This window comes from Mobula hypostoma, chromosome 22 (genome assembly GCF_963921235.1).
Source record: "Mobula hypostoma chromosome 22, sMobHyp1.1, whole genome shotgun sequence".
In the NCBI taxonomy this organism is placed as follows: domain Eukaryota; kingdom Metazoa; phylum Chordata; class Chondrichthyes; order Myliobatiformes; family Myliobatidae; genus Mobula; species Mobula hypostoma.
Window position 1 is genome coordinate 39759394 of NC_086118.1, and position 21777 is coordinate 39781170.

Here is a 21777-nt window from a genome sequence, read left to right on the forward strand (position 1 = left end):
TCGCCATGGCCAAAAGAGAGGGAAGAGAGGAGCACTTCAAGCCAGTCTAAAATGCCAGGGTATGAAACTTCCTCTACCTCGCATCTTGTAAGCAAACGTACAGTCACCGAAGAACTAGATTGAGGACCTAAGGGCAAGATCTAGAGCTGTCTTGGAGGGAAGTGAGGATTTGCTGCTTCCTGTGTTTCACAGAGACATGACTCATTCTGGACACGCCAGATTCAACAATCAGCCCCAAGGACTTCTTGATACACAGGATGGACCAGACTGCTGATTTGGATAAGGAAAAGGTGGAGGACTGTGTTTCATGATAAACTCTTTGTGGTGCTCAGATGCAGCAGTCTTGTTGTACTCTTGTTCCCCCAACCTGGAACATCTAATGATTAAGTGCCAACCATTCCATTTACCAAGAGAGTCCTCCTCTGTGATCCTGACTGCAGTTTAGAGACTTCCAAAGGCCAACATTAAGCAGGTACTCAAGGTACTGATTGCCACCATCAGCAAAAAAAGAAACTGCCTACCCCCAGCACTATTCAAACCAATGTCAGGACTTAAATCAGGCTTGTTTGAAGAAATCCCTGCTTAACTATCTCAACATATCACCTGCAGCACCAGGGGTCCAAACACATTCGACACTGCTATACTACAGTTAAGAATACCTACCATTGCATGCATAGACCACATTTTGGGAAATCTGATCACTTAGCTATCCTCCTCCTACCTGAATACAGAGGTCAAAGAGTAAGGCTCCAGAGATAAGGACAACAAAGAGGTGATTGCAGGAGTCAGAGGAACAGATATGGGATAGCTTCAAGTCAGTGGACTGGACCATATTCAAGGATTTAGAGGATCTGAACAAATACAGCACAGCTGTCATGGTCTTTATAAAAACAGTTGTAGACGAGTGGGTCTTCACAAAATCATTCAGAGTCATCCCTAACCAGAAGCCCTGGATGAACCAAGAAATCAGCAATCTGCTGAGGGCCAGATTAGTGGCATACAGGTCTGGTAACCAAGTTAAATTCAAGAGATACAATCTCCGGAAAGCCATCTCATGTGTAAAATTCTGGATCAAACTTGAATTACTGAATGATGCTCAACAGCAGTGACAGGGCTTGTATATTATCACCTACTACAAAGTTAAAGCAAGCAACATAGGTGACAAGGCTTCGCACCCAGATTAACTCAATGCCTTTTATGCTCACTTTGACCATCAAAACATGGAAACCCTTTCATGAATTCCCACAGCCTCTGATGAATCCAGGGAAAGCATTCAGCCCAGACAGGATATCTGGTCAAGTAGTAAAGACCTGCCCTGTGCTGATCAACTAGCTAAGTGTTCACCAATATCTTTAACTTTGCACTTTGGCAATCTGAGGTACCCACCTGCTTCACTTAGACTTCAATTATTCTGCTGCGTAAGTAGAACATGGCAACCTGTCTCAATGACTATCATCCAGTAATACATCTGCAGTGCTTTGAGAGGTTGGAGATGAAACATATCAACTCTTGCCTGAAAAGTGACTTTGATTACTCCAATCTGCCTACCGTTGCAACAGGTCAACAGCAGATGCCATTTCATTGGCTCTTCACTCAACCTTGGAACATCTGGACTGTGAAGGTGCATATATCAGGAAGCTTTTCGCTGACTGCAGCTCATCATTCAATACTATCATCCCTTCAAAACTAATCAATAAGCTTCAAGACATAAGCCTCAATACCTCTTAGTGCAAATGGATCCTCAATTTTCTCACTTGCAGATCCCAGTCAGTTCAGACTGGCACATTTCTTCTACAAACTCCAACAGCACAGTTGCAACATAAGGCTATGTGTTGAGCCCCCTGCTCTACTTGCTTTATGCTTATGAATGTGAGGCTAAGCGCAGCTCCAATGCCATATTTAAGTTTGCTGAAGACACCATTGCTGTTGGCCAGCCAAATCAAGGGTGGTGACAAATCAGCACATAGGAGGGAGATTGTAAATATGATTGAGTGATGCCACAACAACCTCTTACTCAATGTCAGCAAGACCAAGGAGCTGATTATTGACTTCAGGAGGAGAAAACCACAGTCCTTATTGGGGGAATCAGAGGTGGGGATGGTCAACAACTTTAAATTCCTCTGTGTTATAATTTCCTGGGTCCAGCACACAAGTGCCATTACAAAGAAAGCATGGCAGCACCTCTACTTTCTTAGAAGTTTGTGAAGATTCAGTGTTTCATCTAATACTTTTACAAACATCTATAGATGTGTGGTGGAGAGTACATTGACTAACTACATCATGGCCTGGTATGGAAACTTCAATGCCCTTAGACAGAAAAGTCTATAAAAAGTTGTGGCTATGGCCCAGTCCATCAATGATGAGGCCTCCACACCACCAAGCACACCTACACGGAACGCTGCCGGAGGAAAGCAGCATCCATTATCAATGACCCCCACCATACAGGCTATGCTCCCTTCTTGCTGCTTCCGTCAGGAAGGAGATTCTGGAGTCTCAGGACCACAAAACCAGGTTCAGGAAGTTGTTACCCCTCAACATCAAGCTCTTGATCCAGAGGGGATAACTTCATTCACTCCATCACTGAACTGTTCCCACAACCTATAGACTCATCTTCAAGGATTTTTCACCTCATGTTCTGAATATTTATTAATTACTTTTTTAAAATTATATTTTTCCTCAGCCCTATCTGGTAAAACCTGAGGTACAGGCAGACCCAACCACACACACTTCTCAATTACCAGGAGCTTTAGAACTATTCTAGCGGCATTTACTGTTGTGGCTTTCTGGAAACTTGCATAAATATTGCTTTGTAGGCCTAATTGTTTAATGCTATTGTATAGTCAGCTTGCGATGATACCAGTTGTAGATATTACTATTGGGACATGTTTCATAGTCTTTTAATTTCCTCTTTTAACTTAGCACATTTCTGGTGTTTTTACTTTACTCGGGAGGCCGTATCGGAGAGGTTGGTCGGAAGCTCAAAGCTTTCAGACTGATGGACTCAGTGTCGGCTGTGGTCGGCCACGGTTTGTTCTTCATCAAATTATCGTATTGCCTTGCACTGCTGTAACTATATAATTGTGTGGTTCTGTCAGTGTTAGTCTTTGGTTTGTCCTGTTTTCTGTGATATCACTCCGGAGAAACATTGTATCATTTCTTAATGCATGTATACATTTCTAAATGACAATAAAAAGAGGACTGAGTGTTCTCATAATCTAATATTGATTTCTGTATGTTAGATGTATTTGGAATGACTATATGTATATTGTTCTTGATTATTTATCTTGTAATATTATCTTATATCCTGACAGTTGTTACTGATTGTCCTGTATATAATAATGGATCAGTTGTAATATAATGTGTAGGACTAAAACTGGATCAGGCTTGTATTTATAGTAAGGTATGGTGTCTTTTATTAGTTTGCATTTTATAGCAAGATTTTGGCGAATGATGTTTGCAACTTAATTGTGCCTCTATAAGTAATCAGATTGAGTTAAACTGTTACAGGATTCTGTAACATGCTGGATTGTTTCTGGGTTCTCTTGGCATTTTCTGCATTCTGCATTTATCATTTTGAATTTGTCTGTCTTTTATTGTGCATTTTTGGTATTTTTTGTACTAATCACCTGGTCCTGTATTGCCACAAGCAACCTGTTTCTGGTAAGAGGCTCCAACTCTGAGCCAAGAATTCAACACTTCCTTGTCAACATCTAGTCTTTTCAGATCATGGGGATGTCGTCCATTGGTTAGCTTTCTTTTTGTAGAGCTAATTTCTTCATTTTTCTGGGTCGTGCTTTCATTTAAGTTTAGTGGTGTGCACTTCCTTAACAGGGCCGGCTAATGGTGTAGTGGCAATATCTGCACGGAAGAAAGGCCTGGCAATCTACTTCATAATCTTCTCATGGAAACCGTATGGATAACTACATGAGTCGACAGCAACTTGATGGCACTCAACAGAATTGCATGTACTCACAAAGAGTGCTGAATCCTGTCTTCATTGATGAAAATATATCCTTGGAAGTTTTATCTGACTGCTGTGTAATTTTTTTTATGTCTGTTATTCCTCTTCTTTCTTCTGTCCTAGATAGTGCTAATCTAAATCCGTCTGAGTGTACATAGTGCTTTCTAAAATTTGTCATTTCAGTTATTTTTCTTAGTAAATTTTCCAGGTGAGTTTCAGACCAAGATATTATGCCAGAAGAGTACATTAGTATGGGTACAGCAAAAGTGTTATTGCCATTGTTATATTTTTACTCTCGTGCTGTTTGGCAGATTTTCTTAAGCCTTGAAGTAAATTCTGTCAAACATTTTCCCTTTATCACACAATGATCTATTTTCTTTGCTCACTGATATCCCAAGTACTTACCTTTCTTATTTATCCACCGATTGTATTGGATGCTGCTGCTCTGTTTCATATTCTACTAGCTCTACTGCACCTTTCTTTATGCTTAATCTTCTGCACTTATCTAGTCCAAAGTTCATGTTTACATTTTCAGAAAATAGTTCTACTATTTGAATTAATTGTTTTAGCTTTACTTCAGGTGCTTGTATGACTTCAATTTGTGAGTGCACTTTTTTCCTCTCTAATCCAACTTGCTCCCTGTTTGACCAGATATTACACGAAAAGTTCATTATGTCTGTTGGTAATTCTGTGTTCGGGTTGCTGACATTTTGTTTTAGTGTATCCATAAATTCTACAATGCTTTTGTTAGGTTGATCATATCTTGTGTGGACCTTATATTTCATTAGATTTTCTTTTAACTTTCTTGCTCGGGTTATCGATTTTATACTCCATTATTTCTGTTCTAAAGGTTTCAATTTTGTTTCTTAATCTTTTCTGCCATTTCAGTGTGCTCTCAGTTCATTACTCAGTTTGGGGTTTCTATTAATGAGCGCCTCTATTTTGGAGCCATTGCACTGCACTGCCGTTAATGCCATGTAGTATGTTATTGCGTGCCATTCTTCAAATGTTTCAAGCTTTCCTACATATTCCTAAGTATTAACAATTTTTACAAATTTTAATGATGTGCTTTGTTTTGATATGTAGGGTCTTTTTGTTGGGTCAGAGCCGATGTATTCTTAGAGTGTGGTGTTAAATGTTAGGATAATTTTGTCTGTAAGCTCATTCTGCCGAGACTCAACACCTGTGTTGTTGCTATTAGGGTCAGGTTGTGAAGCAGTTTTTGAAGTAATTTATTTTCATCAGTATTTCAGGGGATGACATTTTCATTATTTTCTTGTATAGCATTATTGTGGTCTTTACATTGGCCTCTTTCTAGCTCTTGTGCTACTTTGTTTTATTTGGTTTTACATCTCTGGAGGGATTAAGTTTTTTTTATTATCACTACATTGATCTGCTATTCATTATGCATTTACTTGCATGAAAGAACGTTGCACTATAAACTGTTGATGAAATTTGTCCCCGTATGCTGTCATGGCAGTCTCAAGTTCTATTATTCGATAGCGTACACACATTATGAATGTGTTTACTTCTAATGACCATTTCATGCATGTCTTTCTCCTCTTAACTGCTTGAATGGTCTCAGTTGTAAATAGCCTGCTCCTCTGAGAAACACCTACAGTAGTTCATTTTTTTCTTTCGTTTTGTATTTGCATGGTTTGTCATCATTTGCAGATTGATTGTTTGTCCATCACATTGGGTGCAGTCTTTTATTGATTTTAGAGTTTCTTGTATTTACTGTAAATGACAAGACAAATGAATCTCAGGGTTGTATATGGTGACATAGATGTACTTTGATAATAAACTTACTTTGACTTTTGAACTTTTAAACTATTTCTTTACCTGCATAGAAGCTGCCCAACCCAATGAGTTGTTCTAACATTTTGTTTTTTTTTTGCTCCAGATTACGGCATCTGCAATCTCTTGAATCTCTATTGTCCAAACTAGACAGATAGCAATGTGGAATTTAAGTCAATACCAATCTGCTCACTGGACATTACTTTTCAGCCAGTTTATATAGTCTATTTACAACACTTTGTTGAATGACACAGGACCACTGCAACTAAATATTCCAATGCTCCCATCTTCCCTGTAAAGATTAATTAGTGGGTCTGGATATGAAGAATTGTCAAGCAAAGAATTTTAATGCTGGAAGTCAGAAGTAAAGAAAGAAAATTCTGGGGATAGTCAGCAGGTCAAGCAGCATCTGTGGAGAGAAAATAAAAGAGAATTAAAGTTTGATAAAAGGTCTCTCCCTCTCGCACACAATACCGTCAGACCTGCGGAGTAACTCCATCAATTACCATGTGAATAATTGTTTACAACTTTCCTTTGTGTCCAACAATACAGAACAACCTGCACTATACCTTCTGTTATTGGTGACCTGCCCATGAAACTTGTTTCAGCTGAGCAAAGAGGAATATGCTCCAGTCCATTCAGAAGAGGTAAAGAACACAAAGGATACACAATGACACCTGATAACCATGTAGTTATGTGATTATGTTATTTGTAATAGCATTATTTACATATTCGTAAAACATGTTTAGTGGCACAGAAATCTTAAAAAAGTCAAAATTCAGTCTGTAAAATTATTAATCACAGATTACGAAATTTAGCCTTATAAAGCACTTCAGAACAATGGCCATTCTCTCACCTTCTTCTCAGCTAGATATTTAAATATGCACCAGCAAAGCGGAAGGCACAGCATTACTATGCCAACGTTGAATAAATAATCTCTGAAAATAAAAAAATAAATTCATTCAAAGTTTAATACAATGCCTTCTTTCCAAATTAATTCAAATAGATGTCGGAAGAAAAATGTACTAACTAATGATGACAACAAAGAAGCAGTACGCATGCATAAAGGGGAGGGGGAAGAGGGCTTAAAAGAAGTATTTTCACAGCAATAGATTCTTTCTTATTTAGTTATTCTTGAAATATACATCGTTGGTATTGCTGCCATTTATAGACCATCCTTAAAAGTGCCGAAACACAGCCACGCTGGTGCAAATACTGGTGCATAAATATTCCAGATCAGTTAACTACAGCACACTTCTTTCCCTAAAGGCCATTAATGAAGACCATTTTGTACAACAATCAGATAGCTACATGATTACTTTCATAACATCACTGAGGCAGAATACTTTTCTTTCTAAAATTTGTTGACTAATGAATCTGAGTTCCGAGTTTCCAAGATAGGATTTGAGTTCATGTATCTGGATTGATAACAAACCTAGAGAGATCTGGACAATAGTTCAATAACTTAATCACAATGCTATCTTACTCCAAATTCTTATTGCATCACAGGTGGGATAATTCCTGTAGAATTCATTCAATATCCTCCAGTCCAGAGTAGAATCCTCAAGTGCAAATATCAATATGTAGACCTACAAAGGACTGCAAAGTACTTTCCGGGAAAAAAATGCAGGTTAGTTCCAAGATCAAGGGCTTATTCATCAGAATGACATCAGAGTGGTTTATCAAGCGGAACATGGGGTTAATCTTTCAGCACAATCAAGTCAGGAAATCAAACCTAGCTCCATCAGAGTATGCCGGGAACAGCAGTCAGCAAATCTAAAAGTAGGGTGTTAGTGTGGGTACATATGCTAAACAGCAAAAACAACATGCAATAAATTGACCCTACTGATCTCTCATCCAATGGATCAAGTCAAACTCTGCACAGATATCAAATCTGGTTGGACAGATAACAGAAGTATATTTTCCATTCTCAACAATTGCACATCTCAACAAATGAACATCAAAGACAAAACTGAAGCATTTGCAACCGTGTTTTGCCAGAAATGATGACTGGCTGATCCATCTTGACTTCTTCCTGAAATTTCCACAAAGGTCAGCCTTCAGCCAATCTGATTCACTATAATGTGATATCAAGAAACAGCTATGAGTACTGAAAACAGAAAAGGCTATGGTACCTGACAATACCTTAGTAACTGAACTAAGGATTTCCACTTCAGAATTAGCTACACCTCAAACCAAGCTGCTCCAAAACAATTTGAATACTAGCGTCAATGAGCAATATGAAAAATCGTATGTCTTGTTCATAAAAATCAAATTAAGTTAATTATTGCACAGTCTACTCATAATCCTGAGCAAACAGAGAGAAGATGTAGTATCATTAAGTGACACTTTGGTTAATAACATGTTCTCCCCGCTCAGTTTCGGTCTCATCAGAACAGCCTGACTCCAAACCACATTACAAAATGCTGAAGAAGTGAAAAATCATTTATTGACATCAGTGCATTTTTGACCCAGTCCTCTACTAAACAACCTTAGTTAAAGTGAGTCAATGAGCAAAGGGCAGATATGTCAATTTTTGTGAAATCACATCCTGCAAAGAATAAACGGTTATTGTTGACAACTAATCATCCCAAGATTTCAACATGCCTCTTCCAAAGAAGTGTTCTCTACCCAACAATTTTCAGCTACTTCAATGAACCTCCTTCCATCATTGGATTAGAAATGGGGAAAAACAAACAGAGAATGCTTGGCACCACACAAATGCTGGAGTAACTCAGCAGGGCAATCAGCATCTACGGAGAGAAACAACTGAAGTTTTGGGCCAAGACCCTAAATAGGACTGGAAAGGAAGGGGACAAAGGCCAGAATAAGGTGGGGACTAGGTAAGGAGCACAAGGTGGCAGATGAAATGGGATGGGTGGAGAAAAGGAGATGAAGTGAGAAGCTGGAAGGTCTTAGGCAGAAATGGTAAAGAGGGATGAAGGAGGAGGATTCTGATAGGGGAGGAGTAAGGAGTAAAGCACTGGGAAGTCGACTGGTGAAAGAGACAGAAGGTCGTGGAAGAAAGAAAAGGGTGGGGGGGGGGGAGTACCAGAGGGAGGCGATGGGCAGGCAAGGAGATAAGGTGAGAGGGAGAAGAGACAATGGGAAATGGTGAGGGGGGGGGAGAACATTACCGGAAGTTTGAGAAATCAATGTTCATGCCATCAGGTTGGGGGCTACCCAAATGGAATATAAGGTGTTGTTCCTACAACCCAAGTGTGGCCTCATCCCGACAGTGGAAGAGGCCATGGATAGACATATCGGAATGGGAACGGGAAATAGAATTAAAATGTGTGGCCACTGGGAAATCCACTTGTACTGGCAGACAGAGTGTAGATGCTCCATGAAGCAGTCTCTTAATTTACACTCGGTCTCACCAATAAACAGGAGGCCAAACCAGGAGCACAAGACACAGTAAATAACCCCAACAGACTCACAGGCGAAGGACTATTTGGGGCCCTGAATGGTGGTGAGGGAGCTGGTGTAGGGGCAGGTATAGTACTTGTTCCACTTGCAAGGATAAGTGCCAGGAGAGACAGCAGTGGGGAGGGATGAATGGACAAGGGAGTCCACCTCCAACAGGATCCCCCCACCAAGTACATCTTTCCCTCCCGCCCACTTTCTGCTTTCCGCAGGGATTGCTCTCTACGCGACGCCCTTGTCCATTCGTCCCTCCTGGCACTTATTCTTGCAAGCGGAACAAGTGCTATACCTGCCCCTACACCACCTCCCTCATTACCATTCAGGGCCCCAAACAGTCCTTCCAGGTGAGGTGACACTTCACCGGCAAGTCTGTTGGGGCCATATACTGTGTTTAGCACTCCCGGTGTGGCCTCTTGTACACCAGTGAGACCCAATGTAGACTGCGAGACTGCTTTGCCGAGCACCTACGCTCCATCTGCCAGAAAAAGCGGGATCTCCCATAAGCCACACATTTTAATTCCACTTCCCGTTTCATTCCAATATGTCGATCCATGGCCTCCTCCACTGTCGTGATGAGACCATGAGGCCACACTGAGGTTGGAGGAACAACACCTTAATTTCCCTTTGGGTAGCCTCCAACCTGATAGCATGAACATCAATTTCTCAAACTTCCAGTAATGTCACCACCCCCCCCCAACCACTCCTCCACCATTTCCAATCCCCATTTCCCTCTCTCACCTCATCTCCTTGCCTGCCCATCACTTCCCTCTGGTGCTCCTCCCCACTTTTTCTTTCTTTCAATCAACTTCCCAGCTCTTTACTTCATCTGTCCCCCTCCAGGTTTCAACTATCACCTGGCGTTTCTCTCTCCTCAGCTTTTTTTTTCCCTCCAGTCCTGCTGAAGAGCTTCAGCCCAAAATGTCAGCTGTAATTTTTCCATAGATGCTGCCTGGCCTGCTGAGCTCCTCCAGCATTTTGTGTGGGCCACTGGGAAATTATGCTTTTTGTGGCAGACGAAGTTGTCCCCCAATTTACTCTGTGTCTCATCGATGTAGAGGAGGCTGCACCGGGAGGTCTGGATATAGTGGATGACCCCAAAAGATTCACAGATGAAGTGTCGCCTCACCTGGAAGGACTGTTTGGGGTCCTGAATGGTGGTGATGGTGGAGGTGTAGGGGCAAGTGGAGCACTTTTCCTATTTGCAGGGATAAGTGCCAGGAGGGAGTAAGTGGGAAGGACCATGTGGACAAGGGAGTCATGTAGAGAATGATCCCTGTGGAAAATGCTGGGAATATTTAACAATCACACAACATCCATGGGCAGGGAAAGGGAACCAATTTCCCATCTCAATAACCATTCATCAAAGTGGGAATGCTTGCCGATCGCTGCATAATATTCAATTCATTCACAACTCTTCAGAAAATATCTACGTGCACCAACAACTGGGAAATATTTACGGAAATAACATTTGTCTCACAAAGGAGTTTCACAGTGACCATTTCTAACAAGACAGAGGGTAACCATCTATACTTGACTTTCATTGGCATTCTACCATCAACTCTCGACCTGTGATCATTCCATGCATCACCATTACCTAGATGAGCCACATAAATATTGCCAGTTCAAAAGCAGGTCAGAGGCTGGGTTTCCTCTAGCAAGTTAATCACCAGCACACATCAGGGATTTTCACTCCGCACAAGGTGGAAGTCAGGAGCATGATTAAATGCTCTTCACTAACCTACATAAATGCATCTCTAACAACACTCACAGAGCTCAACATCACCCAGGAGAAAGCCCACTTAACTTACTCCACTATTAACATATTTCTGGCTGCAGTTTGTATTATCTACAAATTGCAGTTATTCGACAGTACCTCTCAAGCCAAATGAAGACAATGTAAGGCAAGAGTAATGGAGGCATGAGAATTCAAACATCTCAATATTCCCTCTTCACTAGAAAATCTGTTGAACAGAACATACTGTACAGCACAGCACAGTACAGTACAGGCCCTTCAGCCCACAATGTTATGCCAACCTGTTAACCTACTCCAAGGTCACTTGCCTCCCACAAAGCCATCAAATTTTGTTTCATTCATGTTCCCTGCTTAGAGTCTCTTTAAGTGTCCCTAACGTATCTCCTCTACCACCACCCCTGGCAGCATGTTCCACGCACCGAGAACTCTCTGTGCCAAAACCTGCACCTGACATTCCCCAGTCGCTGGATTTAAATCCTACACTTCACTACAGAATAGCCATGTACATATGCTTTCAGCAGAGGTCAGCAGCAGTTCAATATAGTGGTTCACAATCACTCCCAAGAGCAGTTAGGGCTGGGCAATATATACCGGTCTGGCTAGTTAGCCTGCATTCCGACAAAGTATCAAAAAAACTAGTGCCAAGCAACCACACTGTCATTAAGCCACTTCCACCAAAGCCATTCCTGTAACATTTCCATGACAGCACAAGGTTCCTTAAAATATACACATGTAATAGCATAGTACTACTACTACAACGTCGACTCAGGCCTAGGAGGCCGGCGTCGGGCATGAAGACGGACTCTCCACTTCTCCCTCTCCCTCATCAGTGTGTTCAGTTCATCTACATCAGCCGTGCCGCTGTCTTCTAGGAGCGTGTTGACCATAGTCTTGGGAGGGCGCCCAGGGTTCATCCTCCCATACGATGACTAGGCTGGCAGGTAGCTCGGGGTGGCATAGACAGTGCCCCGCTAGTTGCAATCTTCTTGCCTCGATTTTAGTAAGGGGGACTAAAGAGGAAACTATATTATTTGTAAATGTGTTGCACTTAATTGCACTCAAATTTTAGAACTGTGCATCAATAGTAACAACACATGCCATAGTTGTACCAAGTTACTCTTATGACTAATAATTAATTAATGGCAAAGAGCTAAGTGTTATCTGCTTACAATCTAAATAAGTATGAGCTTGGTTCTGCAGGTCTATGGACTGTATGGAGGAAATAGGGTTATTTTGCTATTTAATGAAAAGGCTATTACTGTGTTCTCCCCAAAATAAGCTAAAAAGATACAGATTGGATTACAGATGGATTTACAGCTTGCGTTTGTGGCCCCAGGGTAAATGTAAACTCATGTTAAAGCAGCCATTGGCAGAAATAATGCTGATTTTAGACACCAAAACTTTGATGCTGCCAAGAGAAAAATTCTATTGCCAAGAACCATAGGACTGAGACTTATGCAAACAAAAGCTCTCATCCAACTACTCACCAACACTGGACCATTGTACCCATCCTAAAACATACAAGTTTTCATTTCAGAGGCTCAAAATTCAATTGTGAAGGGGAGGGGGTGTCTGTTAAGTGCAGTGAAAAATCTAGCAACACAGAAAGCTTCCCATTGAGAGGGCATATTAATTTGTGTTCTCTGGCGTTCTGCTGTTGCTGTCAACTAATGTTCATAAACCTCATGATATCGCCCTTAAAATATGTAACAATGAGTCATGACTATATTTAATCATAGCTTGTTTATCCCTCTGTAGAGGTTCACATATTCCTTTGTCACATACCCCTCACTTAACAAGCCTACCTCACGGTCCCCACATTTAGTGAGTTCACAAGGGGTTGAATAGGGCTTCATTTAAACTGAATCGAAAACCCATTTAGTAAGTTACCATGCACCAAATAATTACAAAAAAAAACATACAAGATAACTTCAAGCCTTGTTCTATTTGCCATTTTGCAAAACCAGCAATACAGCCCTCACAGGATTAAGCAGACAGCTGCTGCTATAGCAACAATGATAAAAATGATAGGTCAGCAATGCAAGCAGAATCTACACCTGACATTACAAACTGCATTATAATCAACATTTATTGTAAAAAAATTACTGTTAAAATTTGAGGTAAGAATTGCAGTTATTGTCTGCTACATACATTCAATTACGTTTAAGTTTAAAGTGGCATCTCAAACTGCAGGACATGCCACAAAAAAATTAAAAACAGTGCAACAAAGATCTTTTAGAATAGAATAAATCATCATGTGCATCACAGGTTCTCAAATCCTAAACCAAACACTCCAAAGGTAAGAGCATATAATATTCCCAAAGTTTAGTTTTTTTAGAAGGTAACGTACATTTTCTGCAAATAACTGAAGGAGTCCTCATCTATTGAATGGTTCATTTATTATCAAAATACACAACTCTGAAATTCTTCTTCTCCCCGATCTCAAAAATGTAAAACCATCAGGTATCCACTACACATGCTTATACATTGGAACGAATGATAAGTTCTTTAACACTACTAAAATCATAAAGCACAAATGTATACAGAACAAGAAAAGAACACATAAATCAACAAAAATTTATTAGGCAGCTTACATATTCATAGGCAAACAATAAAAAAGCAATTTTGAACTTTAATTATGGCTAGCCAAATGCCACCATTCTGTATATACCATGTAAGAAGTTCCTTAACTTTGTTCTGCAATTTACAGGATTTGCAATATGATCAATAGACATGCGTATGAAATGTCATTGATGTATTTCCTTCTTGTTCAGAACAGAAGTAAATTTGTCGACATTAAACAAAGCACCAAATTATTTTTGGTTTTAAGCAAAATTGTATTTTCAAATGAGGAATTAATGAATTAGTTATTTATCTTCTTAAGCAAATAAAACTGAATATCACTATACTGGTTTATTATTTAGTATTCTTGGTATCCATTTCGCCTCCCTGCCTAATAATCAAAACTCACGATGCCCTTGATGTTTAAAAATTTACTAAATCATAGCCTTGAAGATGGTCAACAAGTATCCAATACTCTGAGAAATTGAGTATTTATCTGAGTGAAGGACTTTCCCTTTATGTCCATTATAAATGGTTGACCTCTTATCCCAAGACAATGTCCATGTTTTAGATTTGGCAACCTGAACAGGTGGATGCTCATGCTCTGGTTTATATGATTCAACCAAACCACACCTTTTTTCCAAAGTCATTTCATAAAGTTTATTTACTTTCAGTATCCTGCAAAACTTCTGCATCCTGAAACACTCCCAAACCCTGTCTTACACACACAAGATCAATGCCAGGTTGAAGGAGTAAAAAAAAATCTCACACCCCGGGGTGGGGGGGGGGGAGGACTCAAAACAAGATATTGTTAATAAAATTGAAAATTTTTGCAATAGCCATAAAGGTACAATCTCTGGGGAGAAAAAGCTGTGTTGAAGTGCCGAAGATTTAAAAAAATGTATTTGAATACATGGTATGACACTGTACTAACTGAAATCAAGCCTCTTCCGCTACCAATCATGGATGCAGCTACAGCTTTTCCCTCCCTGGACTTACTGTTCTACCAACCCATGCACCATTCTTTAGAAAAGCAATCTCAATTCTTCCCTCTCCACGAAAAACTTAAAGCAATATATTCTCATTCAAAAAAAAACACACACACATACAGAATTCATAGTCTCCACGATGATTTGAGAGTATTCACTAGCTTGTGAATAAAGGTCCTCCTCACCCACATCCTTCCATTCTTCAGCCTGGACAAAATATTGCAAGGCCTAGCTGAAATCCTTGCACTTGTAGATGTGTGATATGTGACAATTATGATTTGGAGTTGTAACTTTCAACAGTCTGTCTGCCTTTCAGATAACATGATAAGACTGAGAATATAAAATGACAGTTGCTGGAAACCTAAAATAAAAATAGAAAACGCTGGAGGTTCTGAACGAACCTGGACCTGAAATGTGACCTGCTTCTCTTTCCATAAATGCTGCCTGACCTGCTAACTGCTTCCAGCTGTCCCTTTTAAGTATGTTACAACTGTAGTTCCTGTTTCAGAGGCTTAAATGGTTCGTTGGCATGATTCAACGAAGGGTAATTTGCACTATCCAGGATAATGGAATAAAGTTTATCCCTTAGCCAATCATTTAAAACATGGAATATTGCACTTTGTTCATGTTTCTACATTACAAATTAACCCATTTTTCAAAAGTACTTCAGCTTTTCCCCCAGATGCCTTCAAAACTGTGGCTGTCAAAACCCCTACTTGAAAAGCTAAATCTTGACAGTGAGGTACGAACTAACTATAGGCCTATATCACATCTTCCCTTCCTGGACAAGATTCTGGAGAAAGTAACTTTCAACCAACTCAAAACTTACTGAATGAGAACAACATTCTAGAAATGTTTCAGGCAACACACATCAAATTTGCTGGTGAATGCAGCAGGCCAGGCAGCATCTCTAGGAAGAGGTACAGTCGATGTTTCGGGCCTAGACCCTTCGTCAGGACTAACTGAAGGAAGAGCTAGTAAGAGATTTGAAAGTGGAAGGGGGAGGGGGAGATCCAAAATGATAGGAGAAGGCAGGAGGGGAAGGGATGGAGCCAAGATCTGGACAGGTGATTGGCAAAAGGGATATGAGAGGATCATGGGACAGGAGGCCCAGGGAGAAGGAAAAGGGGGAGGGGGGGGAAACCTAGAGGATGGGCAAGGAGTATAGTCAGAGAGACAGAGGGAGGAAAAGGAGAGAGAGAGAAAGAATATGTGTATATAAATAAATAACGGATGGGGTACGAGGGGGAGGTGGGGCATTAGCAGAAGTTAGAGAAGTCAATGTTCATGCCATCAGGTTGGAGGCTACCCAGACGGAATATAAGGTGTTGTTCCTCCAACCTGAGTGTGGCTTCATCTTTACATTAGAGGAGGCCGTGGATAGACATATCAGAATGGGAATGGGATGTGGAATTAAAATGTGTGGCCACTGGGAGATCCTGCTTTCTCTGGCGGACAGAGCGTAGGTGTTCAGCAAAATGATCTCCCAGTCTGCATCGGGTCTCGCCAATATATAGAAGGCCACATCGGGAGCACCAGACGCAGTATATTACCCCAGCCGAACACCTGAACACCTGCGCTCTGTCCGCCAGAGAAAGCAGGATCTCCCAATGGCCACACATTTTAATTCCACATCCCATTCCCATTCTGATATGTCTATCCACTGCCTCCTCTACTATAAAGATGAAGCTACACTCGGGTTGGAGGAACAATAACTTATATTCCGTCTGGGTAGCCTCCAACCTGATGGCATGAACATTGACTTCTCTAACTTCCGCTAATGCCCCACCTCCCCCTCGTACCCCATCCATTATTTATATACACACATTCTTTCTCTCTCTCTCTCCTTTTTCTCCCTCTGACCATCTCACTATACCCCTTGCCCATCCTCTGGGTTTTTTCCCCCCTCCCCCTTTTCTTTCTCCCTGGGCCTCCTGTCCCATGATCCTCTCATATCCCTTTTGCCAATCACCTGTCCAGCTCTTGGCTCCATCCCACCCCCTCCTTTCTTCTCCTATCGTTTTGGATCTCCGCCTCCCCTTCCCACTTTCAAATCTCTTACTAGCTCTTCCTTCAGTTAGTCCTGACGAAGGGTCTCAGCCCGAAACGTTGACTGCACCTCTTCCTAGAGATGCTGCCTGGCCTGCTGCGTTCACCAGCAAATTTGATGTGTGTTGCTTGAATTTCCAGCATCTGCAGAATTCCTCGTGACTAGAAAAGTTTCACTCAGGTTTTAGAGCAGACCACAACATGGAGATGGCCCTTACCAAAATTATCAGTGACCATCGTCTCAGTTGTAATTCTTCTAAATCTAAATGCTTCCCTCAACAGAATAGACCATAATATTCTCCTAGATCGCCTTGAGAACTGAGTTGGTCTCTCTGGTAGTGCTCTCAATTTGTTTTGTTTATATATCTTGGAGATCTTTTTATCTGTCTTGGAGATCAATTTTCTCAGAGATATGATGTACCTTTTGGTGTTGCTCAGGGAAACTGTCTAAGTCACCTACTCTTCTTCTTTATATATATATCCCCTTAGCAGACGTCATTGAAGAGCATAAACTTGATTCCCACAGTTATGCAGATGACACACAATTGTCCATCTCCGCTGAATCTAATGATGATAACACCCCATCTTCTCTGACTTCTGATAGGCTGCAATAAACAAATAGATGAGCAAAAATTTCCTAAAACTAAACAAAGATAAAACTGAAATACTTCTGGCTGGTCCCAAAGCCAAAAGAGATAAACTTTTTGATAAACTTGGGAATTTGGCTCCCTTTGTAAAATCAGAAGTAACATGCCTGGGTATTATCTTTGATTCAGATTTGAATGTTAAATTCCACATACTGAAAGCATTTCTACACTTATGAAATACTGCAAAAGTATGTCTGTTTCTGTCATGCAATGATGCTGAAAAATAAATTCAGACCTTTAACTTGAATCAACTAGATTACTGAAATGCACTTTTTAAATGGCCTTCCAAAGCAATCTATTGACAAACTTCAATTCACTCAGAATGCCACTGCTTGACTTTCAACCAAAACCAGGATGAAGGAACATATCACTCCCAATGCTGCTATACAGCATTGGCTTCCTGTAGATTTTAAAGTTCCCTTGCTTGATTTTAAAGCTCTGAACAGTCTGAGACCAGAATACATCACATACTCGTTTTTGTTTTATAATCCTGTTTGAGTTCTCAATGATTCTTCAGCCGGTCTCTTAAATTTAAACGATCTCCTTCAAAAGATAATTGACAAGTCAGCTTTTTTGAACTATGCTCCTATACTGTGGAATTCAATACCTAAAGCTATACAGACACTTTCAAATACCAGCTTAAAACCTGTTTTTTTAACCTTGCATTTAACTAAAATCTTTCTCTTTTATTTTCATGTTAGTATTTTTAAACCATTGTAAAGCACTTTAAACTACATCATTTGTATGAAAAGAGATCTATAAATAAAGTAATCATTGTTATTAGGTATTATTACTTCATTGGCTGCAAGAAGTCTTTCATTGTGATATCTCACCTATTGTTTCTTCATGTGGAGTTTACAAACCTTTGATTTTACATCGTCCTGCCCAGCATCAACTACAGTTTTGACAATGGCTTCACATTTCATCCCATAATAAATACCCTCCGTTTATACCTTATGTTATATTTAAGTTTGCTGATGACACCATTGCTGTTGGCTGAATCAAAGGTGCTAACAAACCAGCATTTAGGAGGGAGATTGAAAATCTGGTTGAATGGTGCTACAGCAACAATCTCTCACTCAGTGACAGAAAAACAAAATGGGTAAGGATTAACTATGGGAGGAAGAAACCGAAGGCCCACAAGCCAGTTCTCATCGGGGGATCAGAGGTGGGGAGGGTCAGTAGCTTTAAAAACCTTGGCGTTATCATATCAGAGGAGCTGTCCTGGGACAAACAAAAAGAGGACATGACAGCATCTTTATTTCCTTAGAAGTTTGCATAGATTCGGCATGTCACAGAAAGCTTTGACAAACTTCTATAGATGCACCGTGGAGGGCATCTTAAATGGTTGCATTATGGCCTGGTATGGAAACAGCAATTTCCAGGAATTTAAATGTCTACTGAGATTGATGAACACAGCACAATCCATCACAGGCAAAGCCCTCCCCACCATATAGCACACTTACTAGGAGTGCTGATACAAGAAAGCAGCATCCATCATCAAGGACCCCACCACTCAGGCCATGCACTCTTCGCTACTACCATTGGTCAGGAGGTTCCCACACAATCAGGTTCAGCTACAGTTTTAACCTTCAACCATCAGGCTCCCGAGCCAGCATGGACAACTTCACTCACCAAAACTCCCAACTGATTCTGCAACCTATAGACTCATTTTCAAGGACTCTACAACTCATCTTCTCAGTATTATTTTTATTTTTTTATTTGCACAAGTTGTCTTCTTTTGCACATTGCTTGTTTGTCAGTCTTTACTTTTGTATAGTTTCCATAAATTCTATTTTATTTCTTTACTTTTCTGTAAAAACCTGCAAGAAAATGAATCTCAAGTATATAGTAACATATACATACTTACTTCAATGAAATTGACTTTAACCTGTTGCTAGAACACAAGGGGAGCTGATATAAGCCCTGAACCCCACCATTTCATACTATTGTGACTAATCTGATCTTTGACCTCAATTCAATTTTCCTCCCTGATGCCCAGAATGCTTGACCCTTGTATAGTCCTAAATATTTACCATCATATTCAATATACCTATTCTACATAAAAAGCCATGAAGCCCTTTGAGTCCACTCTGCTGTTAAACAAGGTTATGTCAGAACTTCTCTCTAGCATTTTCCTGCCTATTTCTCCCTTGCCTCGGTTCTTCATGTCCCCAGAAATCTACAAACTTCTGTTTTGAATGCAATCAACTCCACAGCCTCCACCGTCAATCAACTTCCTGCAAGGCGAACAAATCTGTAATTTCATTCCAAATCGTATCTCATTTTGAGACCTTGACCAAGCATTCACATTTCTCTGGAACAGTGATTTACAGACTTCAGAGAAGAACTTTCTCATTTTATTCTTGTATTCAGAACCTCTAATTCAGACACTTCGTCCCTTAGTTCTGAAGTCCTCACAAAGGACCATCAATTATGCTAACTGATTTTTCTTCAAGAGAAAGACGACACATTCAACTTCATCTCTTCTCTTAATGACTACCTTATACACGAATCTGGCATATTTTTATGATGACAATATCCAGCTTTACCTGCACTTCTGATCTTATTTCCTTAAGAATCTTGATTTTATTCATTAAGTAACTTTCTATAAATGCTCAGTGTTTCATATTTATCCTGAGGTGATATTCAGATACCAAATCCTCAAACATTTAGCGTATTCACCACCAGAACAGAACTCAATGGTCTTCTTCCCACTTACTCAAGTTATGTCTCACACAACTCCACAAAATGTGACCATCTTGAATCTGACTAATTCCAATTCACGTATCACATACACACTTGCTAAAGTTTACTGCCCCGCCGCTCAATATATAATTCACATAACCCAAGGACACCATTCTTCAGACTACGGTCAACTAACAACGGCAGAATGGCATTTTGGTGGAAATTGAAACCATGAGAAAGTATACCCAGTAGACTTCCAAAAGTAGCAGTTCTCCTTTTTCTTTCAAATGCATAATTTTATTCCCCACTGACTTAGAAAAACCAGATTTACAGTCTGCCAGCCTACTGGCCAATATCATTACTTGAGGTGACAGCAGTGTCCTAAATGTCCACCGCCCAATGTACTCAGCCGGGAAGGACCTTAAATACTAAAATGAAGCAAACAAATTAATACAAGAAATAAAAGTTCTTACCCTCTTAAAGCCCAGTGAGATCTTTGCCCCACTGATTCGGCATACCTTGTAAGACTAAACTGCGCACTCAACACTCTGCTGCTTTCCAACCTGTTCCTACTATACTACGACACGTTGATCCCTGAAGAAACACTGACAGAGCAGGAACAAGTTCCGGTTCAGTGTACGCCAGAGGCCGTTGTTTGGTCGAAAGGCAGGAGAACCGAACCCACCACTGAGACTTGGAATAACACAGGCCCCACTCAGGGCCTATGACTGCTCAGCGTAAAGTCCGTGTCTTAGCCGGAAGCCGCAACGACCGCCACTTCACAGCTGTTTGACTGCATTAGAGCAGCCTCCGTGCAGCCATGCCTGAAACATAACTCACTTTCCGACAGGGAGGGCGCAAAGCCACGGCGACGGGCCAACGCCAGGAAAACCCTCCAGCCTGCAGCGACGGGCCCGGACACGATGACAGGAGGGGAAACCGAACGCTCACATATCGCCGGTACTGCAGGTGCAGAGTATCATTCCTCTCTGTGCCATCAGCCTCCGAAGCAGGACAGCTTATACATCCGTCGACCCCTTAGCCTGGCGTCCAGACGCCGCTCGCTGCCTTCCACCGCCTGTGTACCGAATACCACCACCCCGATATCCAAATCGTGGCACAGTCCAGACACCACGTGATCAGGTCGGCCGAAGACGCTTGCCTGCGTCTCCTAGCAACGGGGAACATGTCGGCGTGGTCTGCACTACGTCCAAAGCACTCGTTTCGGATCAGGCATAATAAACCAAGCGCTTTTCGACATCAGGACGTCCAAAAGTGCTTCACAGTTAACGAAGTAATTTTTTAACGTGTCATACAGTAGAAAATATAGTAGTGAATTCGTCCATACGAGGTCCCACAAGCTGCTGCTGATATTGACCGAAATATCAGCTTCTTGTGATGGTAATTGAGCAAATAAATATTGGTAAAAATATTTTGAATAACACAACTGCTTTTCTTCAAAACAGTAAACATAGATTAACGTCTCATTTGAAAGTTGAAATCAGTCACATTTTGGCATACACTCAGTACTGGCACTGGGAAATGTAAAAGCATCAATTTTATGTCAGCTCATTGGAGATATTTTTATCATTTGTAATATATGTTTACTCTTCTAAGTTGAATATGATTAGTGATGCAGTCTAGTTTGCTTTTCCAAATATGCAAAGGCACTTCTTCAATCAGAGAATGTATCTGTAGAAATCTCTACCAAGGAGCCTCAGTTGCTGAGTATACGGAAGAAACAAATATATAGATTTTGGCTATTAATGGACAATAGCTATGGGAATAGTGCAGAAAGTTGGCACTCAAGGCTAAAATCTTTCCTTCATAGATCCTGCCTGCTTTGCTGAGTTTCTCCAGCATTTTGTGTGGCTTGCTCACTCCTTATCTCCTTGCATATGTTCA

General features: G+C 40.7%; 1 protein-coding gene across 8 annotated transcripts in view; it reads right to left on the minus strand.

The window, feature by feature from the left end:
• The window catches only part of tbc1d16 (TBC1 domain family, member 16), a 120085-nt gene extending 98845 nt beyond the window's left edge, over positions 1-21240 (minus strand). For 2 of the 8 annotated variants that reach the window (XM_063074477.1, XM_063074476.1), the window contains exons 1-2: positions 20346-21240; positions 6615-6696 (exon numbers count right to left, since the gene is read on the minus strand). The gene's annotated coding sequence lies outside the window, so the exon portion shown is untranslated. The remainder of the gene's footprint in view (positions 1-6614; positions 6697-20345) is intronic. The other 6 variants (XM_063074480.1, XM_063074479.1, XM_063074474.1 and 3 more) reach the window with 4 other exon arrangements.
• Between the last annotated feature and the right edge of the window lie 537 nt (positions 21241-21777).